Here is a 12589-nt window from a genome sequence, read left to right on the forward strand (position 1 = left end):
GCCCGAGATGAGAGGGGCGGGGCAGGGCAGGATTAGGAAGGCGCTGAGCCCAGGCTGGGGCGGGGAGGGGCGTGGCCTCACCCTACTAGGGCCGGGGGATGGGGTGGGCTCGAAGGAGAAAGTGAAGGAGGCGGGGGCGCTGGGAGGGCCCGGGAGGAGACCGGGAGGACGAGGTAGGCGGGAGCTGGGCGGGACCGTTAGGCAGCGCCGTGAGTGGACAGGGCTGGAGCGGGGCGGGCTTAATCCCCAGTGTAACCTGGGGGCGGGGCTGCCGGGATAGGGGAGAGACTCCGTAGCGGGGCGGGGCCTCAGCTCCAGCTGGGCCCGGGGGCGGGGCTGGTCGGGGTACGGCCATAGTGGGCGGGGCCTGGCCGGCGGGAGCGCACCGCCTTCCCAAAGGGCTCGGGGGCGGGGCCGGCGGAGGGGAGCCGAGGGGGCGTGTCCTCTGGGGGCGGGGCCTGCCGAGTCCGCGGCGTTCCCCGGCTGCAGCCGGGAGGGGGCCGAGGAGTGACTGAGCCCCGGGCTGTGCAGTCCGACGCCGACTGAGGCACGAGCGGGTGACGCTGGGCCTGCAGCGCGGAGCAGAAAGCAGAACCGGCAGGTGAGCAAGGGGTCAGCGGGCCGGGGTAGCCTGCCGGACAACCATAGGCAAAGTTAGTTTTAGCCCCCGCTTCTGCGGTCCGGCTCGGACAACTTTCCTCGGAACTAGTGACAGGTCGGGGCAGCTGGTGGGTGAAAAGGAGCTTTAGCCACCAGTCCTGAACCCCCAGTTCTCACACTCGGCCGTGCACAGCTGCGTGATCCTGGGTCCGTCCCTCTACCTGGCTCTGGACCTCCCGGGTTCCAGCAGGAGGAAGTGAACCAGGTGAATTCCACGCTCCCGTTGCCCTTTCTCACTTAAAACGCCGGAAGGTGAGAGCTGGCAGGTGAGAGCAGGCTGCAGGTCGCCACAGGTGTTCCCATCGCGTTGCCCTCTGCAGTTTCTCTCCCTGCAAAATGGGACTGAGAGAAGCGAATTGCTTTAAAGAGTGCACTGTTTCCTCGGTTGGGGCTCGAACCCACGAACCCTGGGGAAGAGGAGGCCAAAGCAGGGAGGTTCCATTTCCCGCCTCACCTGCTTCCCACCAATTCTAACAGTTCAACTGAGCCGGACCCCCTAAGACTTCAAGTTGGAAACTCAGTGGGGCTTTTCCAGGTGAGCTGGCCTGAGCAGGAGGTTGGAAACTGGGGAACAGTTCTTACACTGGTGAGTGGGGAAGAGAAGGGAAAACCCCACCAATCCTTGGGCCCAGGGTCAAGCCCAGGGCCCCAGGGGCCCTTGCAGCATACCCGGGGTTAATTTCTTGGCTGACCGGTTCTGTTCCTGGAGGTGGTGGGTGCTCTGTGCTGGGCCCCAGTAGCGGGGCAGCGTAGTTCTGTGGTCAAGGGCTTGGGCTTTGGGATCAAACTGATTTGGATTCCATTCCCCCTCCAAACTTCAGTTTCCTCACCTGTAAAATGGGGATAATGACAATATCCAATGGCAGGAGCAAGCACTAAATAGAATAGTGTGTATACACTACTTAGCAAGGCGCCAGGAAACCAGTGAGAACTCCCTCTGTGACAGCTGCTTTGATGCGGGTGGGCAGGTGATGGGCTTGCTTCCTATGGGGAATGAGCCTTTTTTTTTTCTTGGAGAGATGGGGTTGGCTACAGGCCCTCCTGACCTTGTGAAAGCCAGAAATTGCCACCTGCCACCAACATCACTCTATTTGAGGGATGAGGACTGTGTCATCTGGAACAAAGAGTGGCTGAGTTTTCTGTAATGTTGCTTGAGGTTGGTGAGTGTTGAGTTAAATAAGTCTAAGAATGTTTACTGAGCACCTACTATATGCTAGAGAGAGCTAGAGGATACAGAGGTGAACTAGCCAGGCCTGAGTTGCTGACAATGAGGGCTCCCCCATCCCTACCATGTCCCTGTAGAGAGGATCAGTCACACCCAGGGCTTATAACCAGATGAGATTTCATGGGTCTGTTCTGCCCTGGTGGCTGGAATCCAGCTATACCATTGCACACTTGGCTTGGGATGGAGGCGAGGGGCAATGTGGGCACCCGATATCTAAGCAGGGTTGGACACTGAAGGACGCTGAAGGTGCTGCATTATGTTGGCTCCCTGCATCTTCTGGGAGATAAGCTGTACAGTATGGAACAAACTGGAAAGTGCTGTGGGACAGAGACGGACTGGCGGCTGCGCTGTGTGCAGGAGACTGTGTGTGTATGTAGGGCAGGGGGAGGCGTTCAGAAGAGTGAGACACTTGAGAAGCCAGGGCAGGGGGTGGGGGTAAGGAGGCTTCCTGGAGGGGGTGAGACTTGAATAGGACTTTCTCTCTGGGCTCCTGGTCCTGGTTTGGCTTGGATCAACATGGGACCACAGTCTCTTCAAGCGCTGAAGTGGCATAAATTGGAGTTTGGTATGGTGGGGAGGGAGAGGGTCTGGTAGGTGGTGCCTGAGGTGGGGAGGAGGAGACGTTCATTTCAACAGAGCCTACCTAGTGAGCCTTAATGGAAAGCCCTCCCCACCACCACCCCCACTTCCTGCTCGATGAATGACAAGCGACCACATAAGGCCTGCACCCTCAGGTTGCTTACCATCCGGGAAGGGGCTTACACAAGAATAGCAGGGACTCTGATGGAAGATAAATGAAAAAAGGATTAGAGGGATCTTCAGGGCCTTACAGACTGGGAAGATTTCGGCAGCCAGAATGAAGATGGTGTCTTGAGGAGAGGAAAATGCCTAGGCAGAGGCAGGGAGGTCAACCTGTCCTGAGAATTCTCGAGAAGCCTCTAGGTTGCTCATTCTGGCTGAAGTTTGGGAACGTGTGGGGATATGCAGTGGGAATAGTAGGTGGGATCAGCTTACGGAGGGCCTTGAATGACAGGATAAGAACTTTGGATCTGATTTGCAGAAAGTGGGAGCCACTGAAGGTTTCTGAGGAGAGGAGTGACACAACAGAGCAGCACTTTAGGAAAGTCAGTCTGTACCAGATGTGCTGGGGTGGAGGATCCAGCGGTCAAGGGATAATGAACCAATGGCTGCAGTGACTGGGAAGAAGGGGTCTGGGTGGCTTTGGGGATGTCTGCAACTGGGAGTGAAGGAAGAGACACCAGCCACAGGGATAGCAAAGGCACCATTGGAGGGGTGGGAGGGGACTGTTCCAGCACATTTGCACTTCTGTCTCCTCCCCATCCTGTCTGGTACATAGCAGGGTCTCAGGAAGGTGGCTGGATTGGGTGAGTGGCGGGGTTGCTGGGAGGGTGATGAATGCTACAGAGGGGTTTGCCCATGAAGGGGAGGCATCTGGGCCGAAAGGTGGGAGCCTGTGCCAGCCAGCAGTAAGTTTGGGAGTCGGGGGCGGGGTGGTTAGAAGAAGTGCCTGCTGATCCCTCCCTCCCATCCCAGCCCAGGGAGGATAGGGGTGAGAGGTCAGCCATGTGCTATCTCTGGCAGTGGGTGAGCAGTCAGGGCACAAGTTTCCCACAGTAGGGGGACTGGGGCAGGATTTTGGCTTCCCTGGGCTCCTCTGAAGTTTCCGCTATGTGGGGGCGGCCCCCTCTGTCTTGAGGCCTCACGCTTTAGAGCCACAGCCTGGAAGCTCCCACCGGCCATCCCCTTCCACCCTGGGGACCCAAACCTGTTCCCCTAAGGACCAGACAGTCCTCCCTCAACCCATGGCTGAGCAGCCCCAAGTTCTGAGTGTTGTTTCAGATTCAGAGCATCTGGGGCCAGCTGGCACCCCTGATTCTGGCTTGACCTTGGCCTTGGCCTTCTGCTCCAAACCGTTATACCCACTTCCTCTGCCCCATGGGAAGCTCACAGGGGGCGGTTATGACTTAATCAAGAACATCAAACGGCCAGGAGCTGGCTCTGTGAGAGGTGGGAAGGGAGGGAAGAGCCTGGACTGTTTGGCCTGGGCCCCTCTGTGGGACAGGACCCGTTTAATCTCAGCAGGAACTGCCCTACCCACCCGCTTCCCCTCCACTAAGCCGGGGTCTGAGGAGCTGGGAGGGGAAGCCCAGAGGTAAACATGGAGCGAGTGGTGTGGGATGTGTTGCTCCCCTCGCCCCTGATGCTGCCCTAAGAAGAGGCAGACAACCACAGACCCGGGGCCTCTGCAACAGGCCCAGCTGGTGTCTCTCGGAGGCTGGCTGGTTCCTGACTCACCCCCGGGCTTCCCCTCCCACTGTGGTTTTCCTGTCAGCAGCTGATTCACTGTGCTGACATGGACAGGCAGCTGATGGAGGAAAGAGACCTGTGTTCTGGTCCTTGGAGTTGGCTGCTGCTCTGCTGTGTGTATGTTGTGTGACCTTAGATAAGTTCCTTCTCTCTGGGATTCCTTCCCTGACTTGCTGATGCCCCATTCTTTCCTTGGCTCTCGGGGAGTTCTGGGACCTGGGATCTATCCTTTGCAAAGTAGGGCATGTCTGTGAACACCCACCCATACTCAGGCGTGCGCACACACACAAATACAACCCCAACACAGAGGAGCCGGGCAGCTCCCCTCAAAGAGCACTTGATCCTACCTCCCTATTTTTACCTTGTTTCCCCCACCTGAAGCACCTTTATCTTCTTTTTGCCTGTTAACAGATTAGGGAGATGATGGTACAGCATGGCGGTAAAGCACTGGACTTTAGAGTTGAGATCTCGGCCCTGCCAATTTCTGGCTACGTGACTCTTTCTGAGCCTCAGTTTTTGAACCTGCAAATGGGGATAATAATGGTCATGACTTCATAGGTCATGAGGAGAAGACAAAAAAGTGCACATGAAATGCTTAGTATTGTTATACCTAGCACATAGTAAATGCTCAATAAAGGAGAGCCATTGTTGTTTGCTGTATCTGGTTGGTCTTTCAAGGCTGGTGCCAGGCTCCTTCTCAGGCCCCCAGGGACACTCCCAGAACACCTTCCTTCTGCACAGGGCCTCTGTGCCTCTCCAATATGTGTGTGCCCCAAGACGCCAGTCATGTCTGGCTATGTGGGGCTCTCTGGCTCTTCCTGGGGGTGGCTGGGTCTCCTCACTGTGACGCTCAGCTTCCTGAGGGGCAGTAGGTCTGAACATCTCTGGCTGCCTTTCCCAAGCCCCTCATTGCCCTTCACCTTCTCCTCTGTGCTTGTCTACACTGTGTACCCTCCTCTTTGATCCTGCCACTTTGTGGTGTATGATGTGTTTCCATGAGCTCTCCTGGGCAGGCACTGCCCTGTCCTGTCTGTATCTCTGATTCCTGGCATACAGCAGGCACTTGGGGATCGATGACTGAATGAATACGTTAGTGGTTCTCTTGGGTGAGGCCGGGGGTATCAGCAGTACCTAGCTTGGTACCACATACCAGGTGACTCCTTGGCAAAGTGGAGCCAGGAAGCAGGACCTGGATGCCGCTGCCTGGTGCTTCAGGCCTGTGGGCCCCACTTCTGCAACCTGGATCCAGGGAGATGGGAATGCACCGTCTGTCCTGGAATTGCTTTCAGCAGAGCTTCTGCTTCTCTTCCGATGCCTGGCCTTTACCCTCCTGAGAGGGGAACAGCATGACTTCCTTCAGTCCTAACCCAGGAAGGGGCCACTCTGGCCTTTAGTGAACTCTGGCTCAGCCAGAAAGAGCATCTTGGAGTCAACAATTGTTTGTGGAAGGTGCTGCTATCCTGTGGGGACTCAAGCTGGGGCCTGGAGAAATGGGACGGTGGCCTCCAGGAAGCCCATCCTGGACATCATCCATGCAGACCCCCAGGTGGGCAGCTCTGGGAAGCCCCACTTTCCCCTCTGACCTCCTACCCTGCAGCAGAAGCTTTTGCCTCTTCTCCGCCGCCCCACCCCGCAACTTGACTTTCCCTGCTGTGTGGAAGGGTGATCTGGTGTGGGAGTTGTTCAGAGTTCTGGGCCTTGGCTCTCAGTGTCAATGTGGAGAAGTGAACAATGCCCTGGTAGTTGGGCATTAGGAAGCCCGGGTTCAAATCCTGGCTCTGCCATGGAGCTACAGCATGACCTTGGCCAGAGAGGTGACTTCTAGGCAGGTTTTCTACCTTTTAGGCAGCAAGTGTTCCAGAAGCCTTCCTGAGTCCCAGCTGGGCTTGGGCCCGGGGGAGTGGGGAAGAAAGCCTGGGCAAGATCACAGACTCTGGAATCAAATTGCCTAAGGATGATTCCCGCCTCTGCTACTTACCAGCTGGGCGTGACTTTGTGTCTTACTGCTCTGTGCATCAGTTTCAGCATCTATAAAATGGAGACAATAATAGTACTCATCTCATAGGGTTGTTTGAGAATGATATATGAGCTAATGCATATGAAGCATTTAAGACAGCGCCTGGCACATAGTTAGTGCTATATATGTTCCTGCTGCTTTTGGTAGTGTTTTATTTTTATTTTTATTTTTTTTTGAGACAGAGTCTCACTGTATTGCTGAGGCTGGAGTGCAGTGGTGCAATCTTGGCTCACTGCAACCTCCACCTCCCGGGTTCAAGTGATTCTCGTGTCTCAGCCTCCTGAGTAGCTGGAATTTCAGGCATGCACCACCACACCAGGCTAATTTTTGTATTTTTAGTAGAGATAGGATTTCACCATATTGATCAGGCTGCTCTCAAACTCCTGGCCTCAAGTGATCCTCCAGCCTTGGCCTCCCAAAGGGATTACAGGCATGATCTACTGTGCTCGGTGTTTTTGGTAGTGCTGTTAATAGGAAGCAGGATGTAAGTCTTTGAACAGCTTGAGTCTGGAGATCAGGGGACCTGGGCTCCGTTCCCAGCTCATCTTTTACTTGCTGTGTTATCTTGGGTAAGTTATAGCCCTTCTTGGGCTACAAAACTATATTATCTTGCATTTGCTGCACTTGGCTTTTGTAAGTGAGGCACATGTGATGCCACAGTGGACGGCTGCAGGGTTTTATTCAGGGGAAGGACTCCTGGGGGCCTGGCTTATTCTCCTGCAGCCTAGGAAGGAAGGAAGGCTGTAGTGTGGGCAGGTCCCAGCTGCTGCCCTAAAGCATTGCAGAGACTGAATGGCAGAGCTGCTCCCCTACAACTCTACTCTATCAGGCCAAAATATAGGCAACTACATGTAACGTACCCGTTACGAAATACAATTATATAGATTAGATTACAGACCTTTATTATCTTTTTACTTTCCCCTATTTTCCAAATCTACAGTGAGCCCATATTTTTTTATGCTCAAGAAAAAACCCATTCATACAATGAAGGTATAAAAAACATACCACACATATTTGAACAAAAATGTATTATATGAACTTGGAATCATATTGAAGTTTTTTTGTGAATAAATCATATTTTTTTCAAAGGAGGGATGGGATGTTGGTTTGAAGTGAATATCAATTTGACAAGCCTCAGAAGACTTGGAGGGAGTGCCTATGGTAGGAGCGTCCATTGTCCGCAGCCGCCCAGGCTGGGAGACAAGAGTTAGATATGAATAGGAGTGTAATCTGCCTTCCCATGCGGTGGGCACACCCTGAGCGTTGGGTGGTGTGTAGAAAGCTTTTGAACAGTAGTTGAGATCAAGTTCCTTAATGACCATTCTGAGCCTCAGTTTCCTCATCTGTGAAATAGGGATGGGCTGCTGTGAGGGTTAAATGAGCTAAACACACATTGAAGATGGAGCTCTAAATGGAAGCCGGCGGAAGAAGATGGCTTTACATCTGGGGTCCAGAGGGCTTGCTGACTGGCCTGTCCTGGACCTGGCAGAGTTACCCGTCCCGCCACAGGACGTGCTGGACAGGAGCCAGCCTCCTGCAGGACCAGGTAGCAGGAGCAGAGAACAGCCCAGACAGAACTCTCCCTGCGGGCAATTTGGCTCTGCGAGGGGCGGGGCCCCACCGAGTCTGCCCTATGTGTCTCTAAGACGAACCAATCATAAGCCTCCCAGGGCGTGGCGTGAAGCGGGGATTTGGTAGGGGAGCGCAGAGCAAGGCCTGAGGTGTTTCCCTAGCAGAGGTCCCTCCACTGGGAAACAAACGGAGAGGGGAGTATGTGTTCCCACGTGTACACATAAACCGTTTTGAATGATACCTGGTATGAAGTAAGCACTCAATAAATGTTTGTTGTTGCTGATAATAACAATTGGTAAATTATACTAGTACAGTTGGAAAACCACCTCCCACTCACTGTCTTAAAAGGTGGAATATAAGAATGCTTTTGCAGTGGGACCTATGAGACATCATCGTATATAGAGGAAATAGAAACTTGGCAGGGGAGGTTTGATTTATCTGAGGTCATGGAGCAAGTGGGTGTCTAGGCCTTGAGTCACCTTTGGACATGTAGATAGCCCACCTCCCTGACCCCTGGCCTTTCTGAACACACAGCAGTGGAGTAACTGAGGCAGGGAGGATGTGTCCTCTACTCTGAACTAGTCACTTATTTTCCATCCGAAAGCCCCTCTTATCTGCTTTCTCTGCCCCACACCCTCTCCTGGCATGGTTGAGCAAGTCTCCTTGTTTGCCAGGAGATGGTATAGCATGGCACTATGGTTCTCAAAATGTGTGCCTATCAGGAATCCCTAACCATCCCTGCAAGTTGCAGTCAGGGAAACACTGGGGCTGTGCCTACAGCTTGGGGTTCTTCTAGCTTCCCAGGCATTGATGTCAGCCAGGCCTAGCTATGGGCACAGTGTCTGTTCACCTCTGGGCAAGTTTCTTGGCCTCTCAGAGCCTTGGTTTTTATGAGGATTAAATGAGATAATGCTGGTAAAATGCTTCGTGGCAGGCCCAGGGAAGAGTGCACCCTCAATGAAGCCAGAGGTTAAGGGTGGTGATGATGAGCAAAGGCTGCTCCTGTCATTACTTCCGGGGAAATGATAGGGAGTCTTCCTGTCCGAAGGCTGAGGTCCCTGATCTGGAGTGAGGAAGCTTTCCGGGGTTGCTTGAAGCTCTGCTGGGGGGTCAGCAGAAGACTTAGATTCTCTGTAGTCTTGGTCCCCAGACTATCTGAACCCAGCCTTGACCTGGGTGCTCTTGGCATAGAGTTGAGGGCAAAGTTGAGGGCTTACGTCTAGAGTCACAGGATCTTGGTGTTGTGAGAGTCTCTGTGGTCCATCCAGTCAACCTACCTGCCCAGTCTGATCCCATGGACCACATCCAGCCTTTGCTCGCACACCTCAAGGCTTGGAAAGCTCATGATTTTTTATTTCTGGAAAGAGCTGACTCTTAGAAAATAGGGGATAGAATCTGAGCAAACCCACCCACCCTTGGCTTCCCCGTGTTGATCCTGATCTTGCTTGTTGGAATTACACACAATGTGGAAACTCCCTAGTGGGACCAAATCTTGTAGCAGAAGACCCCAGGCCAGCGATTCTGACATAGGAAGGAGATTTTTCTTTTAAAAATTTTATCTAAACCAGATGGCTACCCCAAAAAACCCCCCAAACTTTCTGATTATTGAAGAAAGAGGGGTTTTTTTTTGTGGAAAAATTCAGGCGGTAAAGAACAGACCTGCAGGAGGAAATAACTGCTCAGAGATAACTGCCGTGAGCAGTTTGGTGTTTTGGCCTTAAAGACACACACATACAAGATTGGGATTGTACCACACAAACCACTTCCTGCACTGCCACTTTTGACTGAGTGCTGTATAGGGAGGGTTTTCCCATGTGATTGAGCATTCTTCTCCAGCAAGTTTCCCAGCTCTGTAGTATTGCACCATAGGAATCTTCTGTGACCTGGTTAAGCATTCCCCAGCCATTGCACATTTAGGCCCTTTGAATTTTTCATTAGTATCCACATTGCTATAATGATCGCCTTGTCCCTATGTATATTTTGTACTCAACTCTAATGAGCTCCATGGAATGAATTTCTAGAAGTGGCTTTCCAGCTCAGATGGTTTTTAAACTCAAGGTCAGAGGACCAGAATCTCCCACCATAACCAGTCTCCCAATTTTGCTTCAGCCCTACTGGTGGGGGAGCGTTCTGTCTGTCCCTGGTGCTAGTTGGCCTACCCACAGGAGGAGGAGGAGCAGGCTTTTAGGGTATGTGTATCTGTGAAAGAGAAGGAGATGGAGAAAGGCAGATAGATATAGGGGAGTGTTTTCTCTTCAATTACAGTCTGACTTTTGACCCTCTCCTCTCTGGGAGCCTGTGGTGTCATTAACTAATCATGGGCTCTCTTTACTATTTAATGACCTCTCCCCACAGTGACTCCTTCCTCCCCAACACTCTCCTGGAAAGGAGGAGGTGGAAAGATGAGTCAGTGGGGGAAAGTTTCTCCAGAGTGGGTGGTGGGTGTTGCAGTGGTTCTCAAACTCTGACATGCATCAGTCCCTTGGATGGCTTATGAAAGCACAGATTGCTTGGCCCCACCCCCAGGTTTCTGATTCTGTGGGTCTGGGGTACTGCCTGAGAATGTGCATTGCTAACACGTTCCCAGGGGACGCTGCATCTGCTGGCCCTGGACCACACTTTGGGTACCAGTAAAGTAGTGGGATGGGGCAGGGTGGGGTTCTGTGGTGAGTTTCAGCTCCTGGCGTTGCTGACAGTAGGAACCTTGTCCTGTTTAATAAAGGCTTATCTTGTGAGGCCTGAACTCACCTTCCCCTCCTACCCCCACCTCACCACCCCTTCTCCCATGTGTCCTTTGTATATATTGGGAACTTTCTGTGCAGGAGGACAAGAGGATTATCAGCATCCCCGTTTTATGGAAAAGAAAATTGAGTCTCTGACAGGTGACATGCTGTGTCTAAGGATGTTGAAAGTAGGAGGGCTAGTACTGGAACCCTGGCGCTGTCACGTTCCCCACCTTGACTTCTCCAGTGCAGGTCTGGTGCGGAAGCAGAGATGCCTTCCCTGACCACTGCACCGGCCCCAAGTGAGAGGCCTGGGGAGGCAGATTTCCTCCACACCATCTCTGTGCTAGGATCTTGCTCCACTTCTTATCCCCTGACTGACACTTCAGTAACGTGATCTTCTTCCAAGGTCTAGTGTTCTCCAGCAGCTTATGTTCCCAGTTATTGTTCTGGGCAGGTTTTCTAGGAAGCCAGGAACTTTCTCCTGTCAAGCCTGGGCTTTGTCTGGCAGGCACAACAGAGGGAAAAGAGAAAAGCCTCAGTTGTTGAGCATCTAATGTGTACCAGGCCCTGTCCTGGACACTTTGCAGCCATGATGTCAGGTCAGCCACCCCAGGTAGGGGTTAACATCAGGTCCCATTGTACAGATGAGGAAACTGAGGGTCCAGGAGGTAAAACAACTTATCCAAGTTCACAGAACTGAAAGGGGCAGAGCTGGGCTTTTGATTTCAAACTCAAGGCTGGGGTCTGGTCTGGGATGGCAGCAGGTCCTGTTCTGGAGGGAGCCGGGATGTGGAGTAAGCAGCCTCTGCCCCACCCGCCATCCACACAGAGATGGTCAGCCCAAGGGTCAAAGCTCTCTTGGGATTCAGGGTCTTGCAGTGGGAGGGCACTGGCTGGTCACCGGGAGACCCCTTTCAAATCCTGCTCTGCTGCTGCCTGGCTGTGTGGCCTGGGGGCAAGTCACTGCCCGGTTTGGGACATCTGAGTCCTCCTTTCTCATAATGATCCCTTATGCTTTACAGCTCTTGGCAGTGGACATTTTCTCATGTACTTATTCCCTGTCCCTCAAGCCTTCCAGCACCCTGTGAAATAGGGCGGGCATTATTACTAAGCCCATTTTCACAGAGGATGAGGATGACAGGGCAGGGAGTTGCCCAGGATCCCGCGGGCAGTTGAGGGATGGTACAAGAGCTAAGACTGGAACCTGGGTTGTCTTTGCTGCCTATCTTGAGCCCAGCCCCTAAGACGGGAGAACTCTTTCTCTCTATTCTCAGCCTTAGGATGAAGGATCCCAGAGCTCTTAGCTGGGCTGGTGGGTCCTGGGTACAAGGGGCCCAGGATCCCAGGAAGGGCTGGCTTGGGATCTTCGCTGTTGGCCAAGAACCCATGGGGAGGCAAGATAGGGTAGTCCAGGCTGTCTCTGTTTCTGACTCCTGCCCAGGCCTTGCACGTGAGGTCCTTGGTGCTGTGGGGAAGGAGGGGTTCAGCCCAGGTTTTCCTCCCAGCTCGGCTGCTTGCTTCTCCTGGGAACTGTGCTTGTCCTCTAAAATGTATCATGCAGAATTTTCCAGACTCTCACACATGGGTGCCTGGGCCCTGCAGTTTCACCTGAATGCCATCACTTCCTCCTGTCTTCCTCATTCTTCTACACCTGGCTCCAGCCACCTTCTTCCCTCAGGGAAGACTTGCTCCTCTGGCCAAGCCGACTCAACTCTCTCGGGTTCTGTGCAGTGGGCGAACTGGCTGACCGGGTTGGTTAACTCCCCAGTGAGGCATGAGAGCAGGGCCTGTGGCTGGTGTGGGTCCAAGCCCCTGCAGGGTCTGGCAGGGCATGCAGCTGAGTCTATGCATGCTAGGGAAAGGTTAGCCTCAGACCTGTAACTCTCAGGCTTGTGACTTTCAGCAAGTCACTTATCTTCTCTGAACCCTGGTTTCCTTCATCGAAAAGTAAGGAAGCTACTTTCCTCGTTGATAGCTTCTGATACTTTTAGGAGATAAAGTGCAAAACATCTAGCACTGGTGCCTGGGGGTTCATGGTACTCAGGAAATGCCAGTCCCTCA

The 12589-nt window shown here is 53.1% G+C and overlaps 1 protein-coding gene across 1 annotated transcript in view; it reads left to right on the plus strand.

Annotated features, from left to right (window-relative positions):
- The first annotated feature begins 430 nt into the window (after positions 1–430).
- Positions 431–12589, plus strand: part of CD82 (CD82 molecule) — a 55578-nt gene continuing 43419 nt past the window's right edge. Inside the window, exon 1 of the mRNA XM_003808220.6 lies at positions 431–601. The gene's annotated coding sequence lies outside the window, so the exon portion shown is untranslated. The remainder of the gene's footprint in view (positions 602–12589) is intronic.

The sequence above is a fragment of the Pan paniscus genome, chromosome 9 (genome assembly GCF_029289425.2).
Source record: "Pan paniscus chromosome 9, NHGRI_mPanPan1-v2.0_pri, whole genome shotgun sequence".
Classification (NCBI taxonomy): domain Eukaryota; kingdom Metazoa; phylum Chordata; class Mammalia; order Primates; family Hominidae; genus Pan; species Pan paniscus.